This window comes from Schistocerca serialis, chromosome 2 (assembly GCF_023864345.2).
Source record: "Schistocerca serialis cubense isolate TAMUIC-IGC-003099 chromosome 2, iqSchSeri2.2, whole genome shotgun sequence".
Classification (NCBI taxonomy): Eukaryota; Metazoa; Arthropoda; class Insecta; order Orthoptera; family Acrididae; genus Schistocerca; species Schistocerca serialis.
In genome coordinates this window covers 277,825,729-277,842,841 of record NC_064639.1, presented here as the reverse complement: position 1 = coordinate 277,842,841, position 17,113 = coordinate 277,825,729, and the positions used below count along the sequence as shown (strand labels likewise).

General features: G+C 45.1%; 13 non-coding genes across 13 annotated transcripts; all 13 read right to left on the bottom strand.

Moving 5' to 3' along the window:
- Window positions 1-6,129: 6,129 nt before the first annotated feature.
- Trnal-caa (transfer RNA leucine (anticodon CAA)) lies at window positions 6,130-6,245 on the bottom strand. Its single transcript has 2 exons — window positions 6,208-6,245; window positions 6,130-6,175 (listed from the first exon to the last, which is right to left on the bottom strand). It is a non-coding gene; the product is annotated as a tRNA-Leu (tRNA).
- A 702-nt stretch (window positions 6,246-6,947) lies between these two features.
- Trnal-caa (transfer RNA leucine (anticodon CAA)) lies at window positions 6,948-7,063 on the bottom strand. The gene is made up of 2 exons: window positions 7,026-7,063; window positions 6,948-6,993 (listed from the first exon to the last, which is right to left on the bottom strand). It is a non-coding gene; the product is annotated as a tRNA-Leu (tRNA).
- A 702-nt stretch (window positions 7,064-7,765) lies between these two features.
- Window positions 7,766-7,881, bottom strand: Trnal-caa (transfer RNA leucine (anticodon CAA)). Its single transcript has 2 exons — window positions 7,844-7,881; window positions 7,766-7,811 (listed from the first exon to the last, which is right to left on the bottom strand). It is a non-coding gene; the product is annotated as a tRNA-Leu (tRNA).
- Window positions 7,882-8,583: 702 nt separating this feature from the next.
- Window positions 8,584-8,699, bottom strand: Trnal-caa (transfer RNA leucine (anticodon CAA)). Its single transcript has 2 exons — window positions 8,662-8,699; window positions 8,584-8,629 (listed from the first exon to the last, which is right to left on the bottom strand). It is a non-coding gene; the product is annotated as a tRNA-Leu (tRNA).
- A 702-nt stretch (window positions 8,700-9,401) lies between these two features.
- On the bottom strand, window positions 9,402-9,517 carry Trnal-caa (transfer RNA leucine (anticodon CAA)). Its single transcript has 2 exons — window positions 9,480-9,517; window positions 9,402-9,447 (listed from the first exon to the last, which is right to left on the bottom strand). It is a non-coding gene; the product is annotated as a tRNA-Leu (tRNA).
- Window positions 9,518-10,219: 702 nt separating this feature from the next.
- Trnal-caa (transfer RNA leucine (anticodon CAA)) lies at window positions 10,220-10,335 on the bottom strand. Its single transcript has 2 exons — window positions 10,298-10,335; window positions 10,220-10,265 (listed from the first exon to the last, which is right to left on the bottom strand). It is a non-coding gene; the product is annotated as a tRNA-Leu (tRNA).
- Window positions 10,336-11,037: 702 nt separating this feature from the next.
- Trnal-caa (transfer RNA leucine (anticodon CAA)) lies at window positions 11,038-11,153 on the bottom strand. The gene is made up of 2 exons: window positions 11,116-11,153; window positions 11,038-11,083 (listed from the first exon to the last, which is right to left on the bottom strand). It is a non-coding gene; the product is annotated as a tRNA-Leu (tRNA).
- A 702-nt stretch (window positions 11,154-11,855) lies between these two features.
- On the bottom strand, window positions 11,856-11,971 carry Trnal-caa (transfer RNA leucine (anticodon CAA)). The gene is made up of 2 exons: window positions 11,934-11,971; window positions 11,856-11,901 (listed from the first exon to the last, which is right to left on the bottom strand). It is a non-coding gene; the product is annotated as a tRNA-Leu (tRNA).
- Window positions 11,972-12,673: 702 nt separating this feature from the next.
- Trnal-caa (transfer RNA leucine (anticodon CAA)) lies at window positions 12,674-12,789 on the bottom strand. Its single transcript has 2 exons — window positions 12,752-12,789; window positions 12,674-12,719 (listed from the first exon to the last, which is right to left on the bottom strand). It is a non-coding gene; the product is annotated as a tRNA-Leu (tRNA).
- Window positions 12,790-13,491: 702 nt separating this feature from the next.
- On the bottom strand, window positions 13,492-13,607 carry Trnal-caa (transfer RNA leucine (anticodon CAA)). The gene is made up of 2 exons: window positions 13,570-13,607; window positions 13,492-13,537 (listed from the first exon to the last, which is right to left on the bottom strand). It is a non-coding gene; the product is annotated as a tRNA-Leu (tRNA).
- Window positions 13,608-14,309: 702 nt separating this feature from the next.
- On the bottom strand, window positions 14,310-14,425 carry Trnal-caa (transfer RNA leucine (anticodon CAA)). Its single transcript has 2 exons — window positions 14,388-14,425; window positions 14,310-14,355 (listed from the first exon to the last, which is right to left on the bottom strand). It is a non-coding gene; the product is annotated as a tRNA-Leu (tRNA).
- A 1,472-nt stretch (window positions 14,426-15,897) lies between these two features.
- Window positions 15,898-16,013, bottom strand: Trnal-caa (transfer RNA leucine (anticodon CAA)). The gene is made up of 2 exons: window positions 15,976-16,013; window positions 15,898-15,943 (listed from the first exon to the last, which is right to left on the bottom strand). It is a non-coding gene; the product is annotated as a tRNA-Leu (tRNA).
- A 702-nt stretch (window positions 16,014-16,715) lies between these two features.
- Window positions 16,716-16,831, bottom strand: Trnal-caa (transfer RNA leucine (anticodon CAA)). Its single transcript has 2 exons — window positions 16,794-16,831; window positions 16,716-16,761 (listed from the first exon to the last, which is right to left on the bottom strand). It is a non-coding gene; the product is annotated as a tRNA-Leu (tRNA).
- Window positions 16,832-17,113: the final 282 nt, after the last annotated feature.

The window sequence follows — 17,113 nt, the reverse complement described above, 5'->3', positions numbered from 1 at the left end:
CGGGCCTCCTGGGTGAAAGCCAGGTATCCCAGCCACTAGACCACACTTTTTTTTTTTTTTCTTTTTTAACCACTTTTTTTTTTTTAGACGCCTTAACCACTTGTTTTTTTTTTTTTAACCACTTTTTTTTTTTTTTTTTTTTTTTTTTTTAATAGCAGACACTCCACCACTTTTTTTTTTTTTTTTTTTTTTAATATCGTTGTCACTGTGTATCTGAGATCAATTTGAACATGACGGACGCTGAGACTGGAACTCGTCACAATTGTCTGCTCGGTAGAGACAGATGAGAGGGGCTGCTGCAGCAGCAACAGACTAACCGATCCCTTGTTTTTCAAAAACAATGTCCAACATATTGCCAAAGATTTTTGTCAAGTTGCCCGTTTGTTTTATTCTCCAATAAGCAGTATGCATGTATGCCAAAAATTCAACTAGGTTGTCGCCGTCCCGTCTGGTGATCGTATAATGCACATAATTTGCCAATATCCACATCATTGTAGTATTCTTAGCCATAGGATAGTAGTCCGTATCTGGGTTCGTGATGATAGTGGTCGAGATACTCGCTGGCGAGCTTCTCGATAATAGTGCGAGTTTTTCCCTCACCCATCGCCAGTTGTTTAAGTGTCCGCAGCAGGTGAAACGATGAAGCAAAGTGTCGATTAAACCACACTTAACACATTTATCAGAGGGATGTAAGCCTATTCTGTGTAATTTGACATTAGTGGCGATGGTATCATTCACCACCTGGTACCAAGTTGATGCAACATCCCATGTATGAATCTTAAGACTAATGTTCCTCCATAGGGTCTTCCAGTTACAAGATGGATTTTTTGCCTCAATTGTATTACATTGACGCATCTTAGACCATTTCTGCATGACTTCATTCGTTGTCAAATGCGAGTTTTGTAAGATGCTTTCGCCTACATAACTTGTTTCAATGAAATATTCTCGTACATGTTTCAGCTGGTAGTTTATGTTGCTGATGTCGACGGGCGGGTGTATGTTTCCAGGGCGAAGGACGTGGAACAGACTTGCAGTTATGTTTGGGTCGTGACTGTATACTAGGCGCGAAGTGCGTTTCAGAAAAAGGGCATTGGCTTTTTTATGGATGTCAGTGAGCCCTAGCCCGCCGTCGGGTCGTGATTTTGTTAGCGTGGCACTGTCGAGTTTAAAAATGTTCCCTTTCCACACGAATCTGCTAGCTATTTGCAACATTTTTCTGGCCTGAACTTTAGGTATGGGAAATACTTGTGCCAAGTAGTATGCTTTGGAGAAAATACATATATTGACTATCTTGATCCTTTCTATCAAGTTCGCAGAGCGCCAGTTGTTTTCAACAATGAGACCATGCATGCTGTTCGTAACAGCTTTCCAGTTTTTCGCCGCCATTTTAAGAGGACATTTGTCGACGATAATACCTAGTGACTTAGGATTGTCCACTTTTTGGGCCCAGGGTATGGATACATGTTCAAGACCTCTCAAGTTAACCAGTTTGCATTTTCCTTCATTGAGTTTAGCTCCAGACACCTTACTGTATTTGTCGATTTCCGTTTTAATCGTCTTTACGTCGTTTACACAACGAATAACTGCTGTGACGTCATCGGCATAGGCACGCACTGCAAAACAAGCTCGTGATATAGAGAGACCTGGTAATGTGGACTCCAGTTTCCTGAGGAGAGGTTCCAGAGAAAAGGCAAAGAGCAACATCGAGAGAGGACTTCCCTGTGGGACCCCTCTCATAAGTGTAATCGGTATTGTCGACTGGCCGTTAACACACAATCGGGTGGTAATGCCTGTGATGACATTGCGGAGTAAGGTTACTACTGTGTTATCTAATCCAATCCTTTCCATGATCTGGAGGATGTAACGGTGACTCACACGATCAAAAGCCTTAGAAAGGTCGACAAACAGTAGGGCACAGTTGATGTTGGTCGCCGCCGTGATCGAAATTACGTCCCTGATGTCAGCGATTGTGGTCATTACGCTTCTGCCAGGGATGCAAGACTGATGATTCTTAATGACATGCCGGGCTATCAAGATTAATCTACTGTTTATCGCTCTGGCAATAGTCTTATAATCAAAATTTAACAGCATGATAGGCCGGAAGTTATCAATTTGCCTGTGGCCTCTTTGTTTCGGTATGAGCACTGTTCTACCTTCTTTCAACTCGTCCGGTATTCTGTGGCCTCGAAAGACTTCGTTAATAATTTCTGTGAGGGTGGGTCCAACGACATGCCAAAATTTGTGATAGAATTCTTTGGGGAGACCATCTGGACCAGGGGATTTGTTTGCAGGGGAACCGACAATTAAGTCTAAGACATCTGAAATTGCGAAATCGGCAAGAAATTCATTGTTGTCTTCTGCAGTTAAGTTACTGCCCAAAGGCTGAAGGAAATCAGACGTCAGATTTACATCAAGTGGATCTTCTGAGTATAATTCTCTATAATAATGATAAAAACTCTGAACAATGTCCTTTTGGTGCACAAGATGATCACCGGTTGGGGTAACTAGTTCGTCAACGAAGGTCCGCACACGATTGGAACGGTGTTTGATGAGATGGTATAAGGAAGTCATTTCGCTATCACTAACCGATTTGGTCTTAGCTTTAATTTTTAGGCCATCTAATTGCCTGTGCTTAATGCTTAACAGCTTCGCTTTGACTCGTTGGATTTGTGCAGCGTAAACAGTGGAGTCATGAGATTTGTCATATAATTCTCTTAAAAGGGCATAATAAAATTCTGTTGTCTTCTTGTTATCCGTCGCTTTCTGATAGCAGTAAGAGATCAGGCATTGTCGCAGTTTTCTTTTAGCTGTGTGTGTCCACCACTCTAGTTTAGTTCTGTGCTTGTTAATGGAGCGGAGACAAAAATTCCATGTTGCACAAATGGCATCTTCGAGCTCCAGGTCTTGAAGATGAGAAGTGTTAAGCATCCACTGCCCTTTGAACCTTTTTGTTGGTTGCTTGTCGAGATTTAAGGTGACAGCATAGGCACAATGGTCAGAAAACGGAGCTGGAATAACTTCAGTATCAAGAACTCGGTTGCTGATATGAGACGATATATAGATCCGGTCAAGTCGACTACTTGAAGTAGGGGTAAAAAAAGTAAATTTAACCAGGGTGGGGTGCAGAATTTCCCACGTATCTTTCAACCGAACCTTGGTGACGAGTTCGCGAAGGTCATGACAGTAATTAAACTGTGGCCTCTGATCCTTCTGATGTACCACGCAGTTAAAATCACCACCTAGAACAATGTTAACGGGGTCCTTTCGAAGCAAATAAATGACTTCATCTTTAAAATAGGCACTTCTCGCTGACTTGTAACTGCTGCCGGAGGGTGCGTACACATTTACAACAGTGACATCAAAGATTTTGCAGCTAATACCGCGACCAGATTCAAGTTTTTCGACCTCTGTGACGGGGATACCATTACGGACTAGCACGGCCGTGCCTGTATGAAGTTCGTGAGCTACGTTTTCAATGGATTGGAAACCAGGAATATCAAAACTTTTGACTGCCACCTCCTGTAGCAGAATGATGTCTGCTTCAGATTCGTAAACGAATTGCCGCAGCATTGCTACTTTAAGGTCGGATCGCAGTTTGTTAATATTTATGGTTAACAGTTTATAGGCTTGAGACATGTCTACATTAGGTTGAACTTAGACTTTGAGGACTGTCAGCGTGTCAGACGAACAACATCACAGAAAACATTGAAAAAACCATACGGAACAAAAGAGAAAAACAACTTATAGAGGCCTTCCGTCCTAACGCAACGTCACTATGCCGTAAACAAGTATCCATTAATCGTTACTACTGTGGGGGTGGATCTCGCCGGCACTTGTGGTTTGACGGCCGTCAGGTTCGTCACGTACTACTTCGTACCCGATATTCTTCTGTTTCAAATCTGATTGCCCCTGTTGCGACTGTTGTGATTGCGATGGATTGCGAGAAGCCGAAAGATTAGGCTGTGGTTTGAGTTTGCGCCGTACCGTCGGTTGAGATGCCGATATCGTTGTCGAGTCATCGGCCTTCTGTGTTGCTGTTTCCGTCCGACCGACAGTCGTGACCTGTTGTTTGGCAACAACTTTCTCCTGTTTGTTTCCACCTGTGGCTTGTTGTCGTGGTTTGTCGTGGAGCCGATGTTTACCCGCCACTTCCTCATGTTGGTCGCGTTGAGGCGGCTGTTGTACATCGCCGGTGACACTCAAAGTTGTTGACAGTTGCTGCTGGTCGGTAGGATCCTCCGTTTCCACATCCGATTTGTTGGTGGCAGGTGGTACTGCAGGATCGATCTGCATACAATCGGCTTCTACTAAATCTCCGTCGGCTGAAGGACGTGGTTTTCTGATTGTGGGAGAGGTGCGAGATAATTCATCTCCTGAATGATCATCGCTTCGCTCCAGTGGCCGTTTTTTATTCTGTACATCCCTGTCAGGGGGAACAGATTCGAGATTCGTCGGGGCTACGATAGGTGGAAAATCAGTGACACTGCAAGGAAAGTCAGATGAACTTTCCTTAGCAACATCATCTACAGGTTGGACAGGTGTACCGTTTGCCATAACGTCACTGAGTGTCAATTTACGTCGCTGCATGAGGTTCGTTTTTAAGACAAACACACGGCGGGGACAATCCTGCCGAAAATGACCTGACTCATTACAGACGTGACACGTAGGGATTTGTCCAGTATAAACAATATGAGCCTTGTGACCTTCAACGGAGATATGTGACGGGATATTAGTCTTAACTTCCATTTCAACCGACCTTATTCCATTAAAGCACTGGAGTTTATAATGCGGCGACCAGCGTTCATTAATGATTTCTTTTACATCCCCATATTGAGACAGAGCAACCTTAATTTTTTCGTTTTCTAGTTCAATTGGTAAATTAAGAACTCGAACAGTCCGATATGTAGTATCAGCCCTTTTGATAGAAACCATACTACTAGTGCCGTCCCTATGGATAAACTCGACGTGGTTGCCAAACTTATCGCGAATTTTATCAACCATTAACGGATTAAAGAACTTAACAAACACACAGTAGTTGTCGGAATCAAGCTGGGTAGTATGAACAGAATCCGGGTTAATGCCAATTACCTCTGTGAGCCATTCGTGAACCTCGAGAGCAGACGGTTGAACCCGGCGAGTTTCCTTTTCAAACGAAAAAACCAGGGTGTTCTTCCTGATGGAGGAAGCCATGTCGTGCAGCACCGGTCGGATTACGGTCAAAACCGAAAATCCCTAGAGCGACGAATATCCGAAGACGTAACCAGTACACAAAACTGGTGTAGAACAGATCTCAATTGAAACACAGAACAGAAAGCAGTACACACGAAACGATAAGTACTAGCGTAAGCGCTGTTTACACGGAGCGGCGGCAAGTACGTCCGTACGCGACGGCAGCTAGAGCCACACTGACCGCTCGGCCATCCTGACACTTGATTTGATGCTCCTCGTTTGTTCTATTAGAGAACTTACAGTTGATGTAATTGTCGCATCCACGTTGCCACAGTACACCGGCATGAGTTCTGCACCCGTTACACGTTCGCCAGGTGCAGCCGCACAAATATAGCGCAGAATGTACCACCAAAAGAGTTTCTCAAATCCGTATAATCACGGCACTCAATACATTTTGTTCGAAACTAAGTCGTCTGTTACAGACATCAGAGATTAGACAGAATGCAGAGGTCTATCTGTCGAATAATATCTCAAGTTTTGGTCACGTTGTAATCTCCATAAAGTAATATTTTGAGTATATGAATTTATTTCGAGCTCTCTGTATTTCATCAGCGACTGTTATTGTACAGAGGATGTACTGGTCAGCCTGCACTGTTTCCTCACACTGTCGTTAGCACTCTGCATCTCCAGACAAGAGTCGTTTTCATACCACAGGTGTCCCTTTTGACGTGTTTGCGGCTGTGGCGCGGAAGTAACCTCACGAGGGAACGTCGTATTTACAACCAACACTCTCTGTTTGTAGCTCACACTACCGAAGAAACAGTTTGGTTGCCGTAGGTGCGCTTGTGTTTGATACAAAGTTTTGGTTGCACTTAGGAGAACACGGCCAGAATCGTGTTGTTGCACTTTACAAAGGATCTCTACGATACACAGGGTGCTCCAGGAAAGCGACAAAATCTGTGTCAGGAGTGGGATTCAAACCCACGCCCTCATTCGAGGACCAGAAGGCTCTAGCTGCTACTGCAGCCAAGGTTTTTCCTTGAGTCTGGCGCCTTACACCGCTCGGCCATCCTGACACTTGATTTGATGCTCCTCGTTTGTTCTATTAGAGAACTTACAGTTGATGTAATTGTCGCATCCACGTTGCCACAGTACACCGGCATGAGTTCTGCACCCGTTACACGTTCGCCAGGTGCAGCCGCACAAATATAGCGCAGAATGTACCACCAAAAGAGTTTCTCAAATCCGTATAATCACGGCACTCAATACATTTTGTTCGAAACTAAGTCGTCTGTTACAGACATCAGAGATTAGACAGAATGCAGAGGTCTATCTGTCGAATAATATCTCAAGTTTTGGTCACGTTGTAATCTCCATAAAGTAATATTTTGAGTATATGAATTTATTTCGAGCTCTCTGTATTTCATCAGCGACTGTTATTGTACAGAGGACGTACTGGTCAGCCTGCACTGTTTCCTCACACTGTCGTTAGCACTCTGCATCTCCAGACAAGAGTCGTTTTCATACCACAGGTGTCCCTTTTGACGTGTTTGCGGCTGTGGCGCGGAAGTAACCTCACGAGGGAACGTCGTATTTACAACCAACACTCTCTGTTTGTAGCTCACACTACCGAAGAAACAGTTTGGTTGCCGTAGGTGCGCTTGTGTTTGATACAAAGTTTTGGTTTCACTTAGGAGAACACGGCCAGAATCGTGCTGTTGCACTTTACAAAGGATCTCAACGATACACAGGGTGCTCCAGAGAAGCGACAAAATCTGTGTCAGGAGTGGGATTCGAACCCACGCCCTCATTCGAGGACCAGAAGGCTCTAGCTGCTACTGCAGCCAAGGTTTTTCCTTGAGTCTGGCGCCTTAGACCGCTCGGCCATCCTGACACTTGATTTGATGCTCCTCGTTTGTTCTATTAGAGAACTTACAGTTGATGTAATTGTCGCATCCACGTTGCCACAGTACACCGGCATGAGTTCTGCACCCGTTACACGTTCGCCAGGTGCAGCCGCACAAATATAGCGCAGAATGTACCACCAAAAGAGTTTCTCAAATCCGTATAATCACGGCACTCAATACATTTTGTTCGAAACTAAGTCGTCTGTTACAGACATCAGAGATTAGACAGAATGCAGAGGTCTATCTGTCGAATAATATCTCAAGTTTTGGTCACGTTGTAATCTCCATAAAGTAATATTTTGAGTATATGAATTTATTTCGAGCTCTCTGTATTTCATCAGCGACTGTTATTGTACAGAGGATGTACTGGTCAGCCTGCACTGTTTCCTCACACTGTCGTTAGCACTCTGCATCTCCAGACAAGAGTCGTTTTCATACCACAGGTGTCCCTTTTGACGTGTTTGCGGCTGTGGCGCGGAAGTAACCTCACGAGGGAACGTCGTATTTACAACCAACACTCTCTGTTTGTAGCTCACACTACCGAAGAAACAGTTTGGTTGCCGTAGGTGCGCTTGTGTTTGATACAAAGTTTTGGTTTCACTTAGGAGAACACGGCCAGAATCGTGCTGTTGCACTTTACAAAGGATCTCAACGATACACAGGGTGCTCCAGAGAAGCGACAAAATCTGTGTCAGGAGTGGGATTCGAACCCACGCCCTCATTCGAGGACCAGAAGGCTCTAGCTGCTACTGCAGCCAAGGTTTTTCCTTGAGTCTGGCGCCTTAGACCGCTCGGCCATCCTGACACTTGATTTGATGCTCCTCGTTTGTTCTATTAGAGAACTTACAGTTGATGTAATTGTCGCATCCACGTTGCCACAGTACACCGGCATGAGTTCTGCACCCGTTACACGTTCGCCAGGTGCAGCCGCACAAATATAGCGCAGAATGTACCACCAAAAGAGTTTCTCAAATCCGTATAATCACGGCACTCAATACATTTTGTTCGAAACTAAGTCGTCTGTTACAGACATCAGAGATTAGACAGAATGCAGAGGTCTATCTGTCGAATAATATCTCAAGTTTTGGTCACGTTGTAATCTCCATAAAGTAATATTTTGAGTATATGAATTTATTTCGAGCTCTCTGTATTTCATCAGCGACTGTTATTGTACAGAGGATGTACTGGTCAGCCTGCACTGTTTCCTCACACTGTCGTTAGCACTCTGCATCTCCAGACAAGAGTCGTTTTCATACCACAGGTGTCCCTTTTGACGTGTTTGCGGCTGTGGCGCGGAAGTAACCTCACGAGGGAACGTCGTATTTACAACCAACACTCTCTGTTTCTAACTCACACTACCGAAGAAACAGTTTGGTTGCCGTAGGTGCGCTTGTGTTTGATACAAAGTTTTGGTTTCACTTAGGAGAACACGGCCAGAATCGTGCTGTTGCACTTTACAAAGGATCTCAACGATACACAGGGTGCTCCAGAGAAGCGACAAAATCTGTGTCAGGAGTGGGATTCGAACCCACGCCCTCATTCGAGGACCAGAAGGCTCTAGCTGCTACTGCAGCCAAGGTTTTTCCTTGAGTCTGGCGCCTTAGACCGCTCGGCCATCCTGACACTTGATTTGATGCTCCTCGTTTGTTCTATTAGAGAACTTACAGTTGATGTAATTGTCGCATCCACGTTGCCACAGTACACCGGCATGAGTTCTGCACCCGTTACACGTTCGCCAGGTGCAGCCGCACAAATATAGCGCAGAATGTACCACCAAAAGAGTTTCTCAAATCCGTATAATCACGGCACTCAATACATTTTGTTCGAAACTAAGTCGTCTGTTACAGACATCAGAGATTAGACAGAATGCAGAGGTCTATCTGTCGAATAATATCTCAAGTTTTGGTCACGTTGTAATCTCCATAAAGTAATATTTTGAGTATATGAATTTATTTCGAGCTGTCTGTATTTCATCAGCGACTGTTATTGTACAGAGGATGTACTGGTCAGCCTGCACTGTTTCCTCACACTGTCGTTAGCACTCTGCATCTCCAGACAAGAGTCGTTTTCATACCACAGGTGTCCCTTTTGACGTGTTTGCGGCTGTGGCGCGGAAGTAACCTCACGAGGGAACGTCGTATTTACAACCAACACTCTCTGTTTGTAGCTCACACTACCGAAGAAACAGTTTGGTTGCCGTAGGTGCGCTTGTGTTTGATACAAAGTTTTGGTTTCACTTAGGAGAACACGGCCAGAATCGTGCTGTTGCACTTTACAAAGGATCTCAACGATACACAGGGTGCTCCAGAGAAGCGACAAAATCTGTGTCAGGAGTGGGATTCGAACCCACGCCCTCATTCGAGGACCAGAAGGCTCTAGCTGCTACTGCAGCCAAGGTTTTTCCTTGAGTCTGGCGCCTTAGACCGCTCGGCCATCCTGACACTTGATTTGATGCTCCTCGTTTGTTCTATTAGAGAACTTACAGTTGATGTAATTGTCGCATCCACGTTGCCACAGTACACCGGCATGAGTTCTGCACCCGTTACACGTTCGCCAGGTGCAGCCGCACAAATATAGCGCAGAATGTACCACCAAAAGAGTTTCTCAAATCCGTATAATCACGGCACTCAATACATTTTGTTCGAAACTAAGTCGTCTGTTACAGACATCAGAGATTAGACAGAATGCAGAGGTCTATCTGTCGAATAATATCTCAAGTTTTGGTCACGTTGTAATCTCCATAAAGTAATATTTTGAGTATATGAATTTATTTCGAGCTCTCTGTATTTCATCAGCGACTGTTATTGTACAGAGGATGTACTGGTCAGCCTGCACTGTTTCCTCACACTGTCGTTAGCACTCTGCATCTCCAGACAAGAGTCGTTTTCATACCACAGGTGTCCCTTTTGACGTGTTTGCGGCTGTGGCGCGGAAGTAACCTCACGAGGGAACGTCGTATTTACAACCAACACTCTCTGTTTGTAGCTCACACTACCGAAGAAACAGTTTGGTTGCCGTAGGTGCGCTTGTGTTTGATACAAAGTTTTGGTTTCACTTAGGAGAACACGGCCAGAATCGTGCTGTTGCACTTTACAAAGGATCTCAACGATACACAGGGTGCTCCAGAGAAGCGACAAAATCTGTGTCAGGAGTGGGATTCGAACCCACGCCCTCATTCGAGGACCAGAAGGCTCTAGCTGCTACTGCAGCCAAGGTTTTTCCTTGAGTCTGGCGCCTTAGACCGCTCGGCCATCCTGACACTTGATTTGATGCTCCTCGTTTGTTCTATTAGAGAACTTACAGTTGATGTAATTGTCGCATCCACGTTGCCACAGTACACCGGCATGAGTTCTGCACCCGTTACACGTTCGCCAGGTGCAGCCGCACAAATATAGCGCAGAATGTACCACCAAAAGAGTTTCTCAAATCCGTATAATCACGGCACTCAATACATTTTGTTCGAAACTAAGTCGTCTGTTACAGACATCAGAGATTAGACAGAATGCAGAGGTCTATCTGTCGAATAATATCTCAAGTTTTGGTCACGTTGTAATCTCCATAAAGTAATATTTTGAGTATATGAATTTATTTCGAGCTCTCTGTATTTCATCAGCGACTGTTATTGTACAGAGGATGTACTGGTCAGCCTGCACTGTTTCCTCACACTGTCGTTAGCACTCTGCATCTCCAGACAAGAGTCGTTTTCATACCACAGGTGTCCCTTTTGACGTGTTTGCGGCTGTGGCGCGGAAGTAACCTCACGAGGGAACGTCGTATTTACAACCAACACTCTCTGTTTGTAGCTCACACTACCGAAGAAACAGTTTGGTTGCCGTAGGTGCGCTTGTGTTTGATACAAAGTTTTGGTTTCACTTAGGAGAACACGGCCAGAATCGTGCTGTTGCACTTTACAAAGGATCTCAACGATACACAGGGTGCTCCAGAGAAGCGACAAAATCTGTGTCAGGAGTGGGATTCGAACCCACGCCCTCATTCGAGGACCAGAAGGCTCTAGCTGCTACTGCAGCCAAGGTTTTTCCTTGAGTCTGGCGCCTTAGACCGCTCGGCCATCCTGACACTTGATTTGATGCTCCTCGTTTGTTCTATTAGAGAACTTACAGTTGATGTAATTGTCGCATCCACGTTGCCACAGTACACCGGCATGAGTTCTGCACCCGTTACACGTTCGCCAGGTGCAGCCGCACAAATATAGCGCAGAATGTACCACCAAAAGAGTTTCTCAAATCCGTATAATCACGGCACTCAATACATTTTGTTCGAAACTAAGTCGTCTGTTACAGACATCAGAGATTAGACAGAATGCAGAGGTCTATCTGTCGAATAATATCTCAAGTTTTGGTCACGTTGTAATCTCCATAAAGTAATATTTTGAGTATATGAATTTATTTCGAGCTCTCTGTATTTCATCAGCGACTGTTATTGTACAGAGGATGTACTGGTCAGCCTGCACTGTTTCCTCACACTGTCGTTAGCACTCTGCATCTCCAGACAAGAGTCGTTTTCATACCACAGGTGTCCCTTTTGACGTGTTTGCGGCTGTGGCGCGGAAGTAACCTCATGAGGGAACGTCGTATTTACAACCAACACTCTCTGTTTGTAGCTCACACTACCGAAGAAACAGTTTGGTTGCCGTAGGTGCGCTTGTGTTTGATACAAATTTTTGGTTTCAATTAGGAGAACACGGCCAGAATCGTGCTGTTGCACTTTACAAAGGATCTCAACGATACACAGGGTGCTCCAGAGAAGCGACAAAATCTGTGTCAGGAGTGGGATTCGAACCCACGCCCTCATTCGAGGACCAGAAGGCTCTAGCTGCTACTGCAGCCAAGGTTTTTCCTTGAGTCTGGCGCCTGAGACCGCTCGGCCATCCTGACACTTGATTTGATGCTCCTCGTTTGTTCTATTAGAGAACTTACAGTTGATGTAATTGTCGCATCCACGTTGCCACAGTACACCGGCATGAGTTCTGCACCCGTTACACGTTCGCCAGGTGCAGCCGCACAAATATAGCGCAGAATGTACCACCAAAAGAGTTTCTCAAATCCGTATAATCACGGCACTCAATACATTTTGTTCGAAACTAAGTCGTCTGTTACAGACATCAGAGATTAGACAGAATGCAGAGGTCTATCTGTCGAATAATATCTCAAGTTTTGGTCACGTTGTAATCTCCATAAAGTAATATTTTGAGTATATGAATTTATTTCGAGCTCTCTGTATTTCATCAGCGACTGTTATTGTACAGAGGATGTACTGGTCAGCCTGCACTGTTTCCTCACACTGTCGTTAGCACTCTGCATCTCCAGACAAGAGTCGTTTTCATACCACAGGTGTCCCTTTTGACGTGTTTGCGGCTGTGGCGCGGAAGTAACCTCACGAGGGAACGTCGTATTTACAACCAACACTCTCTGTTTGTAGCTCACACTACCGAAGAAACAGTTTTGTTGCCGTAGGTGCGCTTGTGTTTGATACAAATTTTTGGTTTCACTTAGGAGAACACGGCCAGAATCGTGCTGTTGCACTTTACAAAGGATCTCAACGATACACAGGGTGCTCCAGAGAAGCGACAAAGTCTGTGTCAGGAGTGGGATTCGAACCCACGCCCTCATTCGAGGACCAGAAGGCTCTAGCTGCTACTGCAGCCAAGGTTTTTCCTTGAGTCTGGCGCCTTAGACCGCTCGGCCATCCTGACACTTGATTTGATGCTCCTCGTTTGTTCTATTAGAGAACTTACAGTTGATGTAATTGTCGCATCCACGTTGCCACAGTACACCGGCATGAGTTCTGCACCCGTTACACGTTCGCCAGGTGCAGCCGCACAAATATAGCGCAGAATGTACCACCAAAAGAGTTTCTCAAATCCGTATAATCACGGCACTCAATACATTTTGTTCGAAACTAAGTCGTCTGTTACAGACATCAGAGATTAGACAGAATGCAGAGGTCTATCTGTCGAATAATATCTCAAGTTTTGGTCACGTTGTAATCTCCATAAAGTAATATTTTGAGTATATGAATTTATTTCGAGCTCACTGTATTTCATCAGCGACTGTTATTGTACAGAGGATGTACTGGTCAGCCTGCACTGTTTCCTCACACTGTCGTTAGCACTCTGCATCTCCAGACAAGAGTCGTTTTCATACCACAGGTGTCCCTTTTGACGTGTTTGCGGCTGTGGCGCGGAAGTAACCTCACGAGGGAACGTCGTATTTACAACCAACACTCTCTGTTTGTAGCTCACACTACCGAAGAAACAGTTTGGTTGCCGTAGGTGCGCTTGTGTTTGATACAAATTTTTGGTTTCACTTAGGAGAACACGGCCAGAATCGTGCTGTTGCACTTTACAAAGGATCTCAACGATACACAGGGTGCTCCAGAGAAGCGACAAAATCTGTGTCAGGAGTGGGATTCGAACCCACGCCCTCATTCGAGGACCAGAAGGCTCTAGCTGCTACTGCAGCCAAGGTTTTTCCTTGAGTCTGGCGCCTTAGACCGCTCGGCCATCCTGACACTTGATTTGATGCTCCTCGTTTGTTCTATTAGAGAACTTACAGTTGATGTAATTGTCGCATCCACGTTGCCACAGTACACCGGCATGAGTTCTGCACCCGTTACACGTTCGCCAGGTGCAGCCGCACAAATATAGCGCAGAATGTACCACCAAAAGAGTTTCTCAAATCCGTATAATCACGGCACTCAATACATTTTGTTCGAAACTAAGTCGTCTGTTACAGACATCAGAGATTAGACAGAATGCAGAGGTCTATCTGTCGAATAATATCTCAAGTTTTGGTCACGTTGTAATCTCCATAAAGTAATATTTTGAGTATATGAATTTATTTCGAGCTCTCTGTATTTCATCAGCGACTGTTATTGTACAGAGGATGTACTGGTCAGCCTGCACTGTTTCCTCACACTGTCGTTAGCACTCTGCATCTCCAGACAAGAGTCGTTTTCATACCACAGGTGTCCCTTTTGACGTGTTTGCGGCTGTGGCGCGGAAGTAACCTCACGAGGGAACGTCGTATTTACAACCAACACTCTCTGTTTGTAGCTCACACTACCGAAGAAACAGTTTGGTTGCCGTAGGTGCGCTTGTGTTTGATACAAATTTTTGGTTTCACTTAGGAGAACACGGCCAGAATCGTGCTGTTGCACTTTACAAAGGATCTCAACGATACACAGGGTGCTCCAGAGAAGCGACAAAATCTGTGTCAGGAGTGGGATTCGAACCCACGCCCTCATTCGAGAACCAGAAGGCTCTAGCTGCTACTGCAGCCAAGGTTTTTCCTTGAGTCTGGCGCCTTAGACCGCTCGGCCATCCTGACACTTGATTTGATGCTCCTCGTTTGTTCTATTAGAGAACTTACAGTTGATGTAATTGTCGCATCCACGTTGCCACAGTACACCGGCATGAGTTCTGCACCCGTTACACGTTCGCCAGGTGCAGCCGCACAAATATAGCGCAGAATGTACCACCAAAAGAGTTTCTCAAATCCGTATAATCACGGCACTCAATACATTTTGTTCGAAACTAAGTCGTCTGTTACAGACATCAGAGATTAGAAAGAATGCAGAGGTCTATCTGTCGAATAATATCTCAAGTTTTGGTCACGTTGTAATCTCCATAAAGTAATATTTTGAGTATATGAATTTATTTCGAGCTCTCTGTATTTCATCAGCGACTGTTATTGTACAGAGGATGTACTGGTCAGCCTGCACTGTTTCCTCACACTGTCGTTAGCACTCTGCATCTCCAGACAAGAGTCGTTTTCATACCACAGGTGTCCCTTTTGACGTGTTTGCGGCTGTGGCGCGGAAGTAACCTCACGAGGGAACGTCGTATTTACAACCAACACTCTCTGTTTGTAGCTCACACTACCGAAGAAACAGTTTGGTTGCCGTAGGTGCGCTTGTGTTTGATACAAAGTTTTGGTTTCACTTAGGAGAACACGGCCAGAATCGTGCTGTTGCACTTTACAAAGGATCTCAATGATACACGGGGTGCTCCAGAGAAGCGACAAAATCTGTGCCAGGAGTGGGATTCGAACCCACGCCCTCATTCGAGGACCAGAAGGCTCTAGCTGCTACTGCAGCCAAGGTTTTTCCTTGAGTCTGGCGCCTTAGACCGCTTTTTTTTTTTTTTTTTTTCTATTTTTTTCACGTTGCCACAGTACACCGGCATCAGTTCTGCACCCGTTACACGTTCGCCAGGTGCAGCCGCACAAATATAGCGCAGAATGTACCACCAAAAGAGTTTCTCAAATCCGTATAATCACGGCACTCAATACATTTTGTTCGAAACTAAGTCGTCTGTTACAGACATCAGAGATTAGACAGAATGCAGAGGTCTATCTGTCGAATAATATCTCAAGTTTTGGTCACGTTGTAATCTCCATAAAGTAATATTTTGAGTATATGAATTTATTTCGAGCTCTCTGTATTTCATCAGCGACTGTTATTGTACAGAGGATGTACTGGTCAGCCTGCACTGTTTCCTCACACTGTCGTTAGCACTCTGCATCTCCAGACAAGAGTCGTTTTCATACCACAGGTGTCCCTTTCGACGTGTTTGCGGCGGTGGCGCGGAAGTAACCTCACGAGGGAACGTCGTATTTACAACCAACACTCTCTGTTTGTAGCTCACACTACCGAAGAAACAGTTTGGTTGCCGTAGGTGCGCTTGTGTTTGATACAAAGTTTTGGTTTCACTTAGGAGAACACGGCCAGAATCGTGCTGTTGCACTTTACAAAGGATCTCAACGATACACAGGGTGCTCCAGAGAAGCGACAAAATCTGTGTCAGGAGTGGGATTCGAACCGACGCCCTCATTCGAGGACCAGAAGGCTCTAGCTGCTACTGCAGCCAAGGTTTTTCCTTGAGTCTGGCGCCTTAGACCGCTCGGCCATCCTGACACTTGATTTGATGCTCCTCGTTTGTTCTATTAGAGAACTTACAGTTGATGTAATTGTCGCATCCACGTTGCCACAGTACACCGGCATGAGTTCTGCACCCGTTACACGTTCGCCAGGTGCAGCCGCACAAATATAGCGCAGAATGTACCACCAAAAGAGTTTCTCAAATCCGTATAATCACGGCACTCAATACATTTTGTTCGAAACTAAGTCGTCTGTTACAGACATCAGAGATTAGACAGAATGCAGAGGTCTATCTGTCGAATAATATCTCAAGTTTTGGTCACGTTGTAATCTCCATAAAGTAATATTTTGAGTATATGAATTTATTTCGAGCTCTCTGTATTTCATCAGCGACTGTTATTGTACAGAGGATGTACTGGTCAGCCTGCACTGTTTCCTCACACTGTCGTTAGCACTCTGCATCTCCAGACAAGAGTCGTTTTCATACCACAGGTGTCCCTTTTGACGTGTTTGCGGCTGTGGCGCGGAAGTAACCTCACGAGGGAACGTCGTATTTACAACCAACACTCTCTGTTTGTAGCTCACACTACCGAAGAAACAGTTTGGTTGCCGTAGGTGCGCTTGTGTTTGATACAAATTTTTGGTTTCACTTAGGAGAACACGGCCAGAATCGTGCTGTTGCACTTTACAAAGGATCTCAACGATACACAGGGTGCTCCAGAGAAGCGACAAAATCTGTGTCAGGAGTGGGATTCGAACCCACGCCCTCATTCGAGGACCAGAAGGCTCTAGCTGCTACTGCAGCCAAGGTTTTTCCTTGAGTCTGGCGCCTTAGACCGCTCGGCCATCCTGACACTTCATTTGATGCTCCTCGTTTGTTCTATTAGAGAACTTACAGTTGATGTAATTGTCGCATCCACGTTGCCACAGTACACCGGCATGAGTTCTGCACCCGTTACACGTTCGCCAGGTGCAGCCGCACAAATATAGCGCAGAATGTACCACCAAAAGAGTTTCTCAAATCCGTATAATCACGGCACTCAATACATTTTGTTCGAAACTAAGTCGTCTGTTACAGACATCAGAGATTAGACAGAATGCAGAGGTCTATCTGTCGAATAATATCTCAAGTTTTG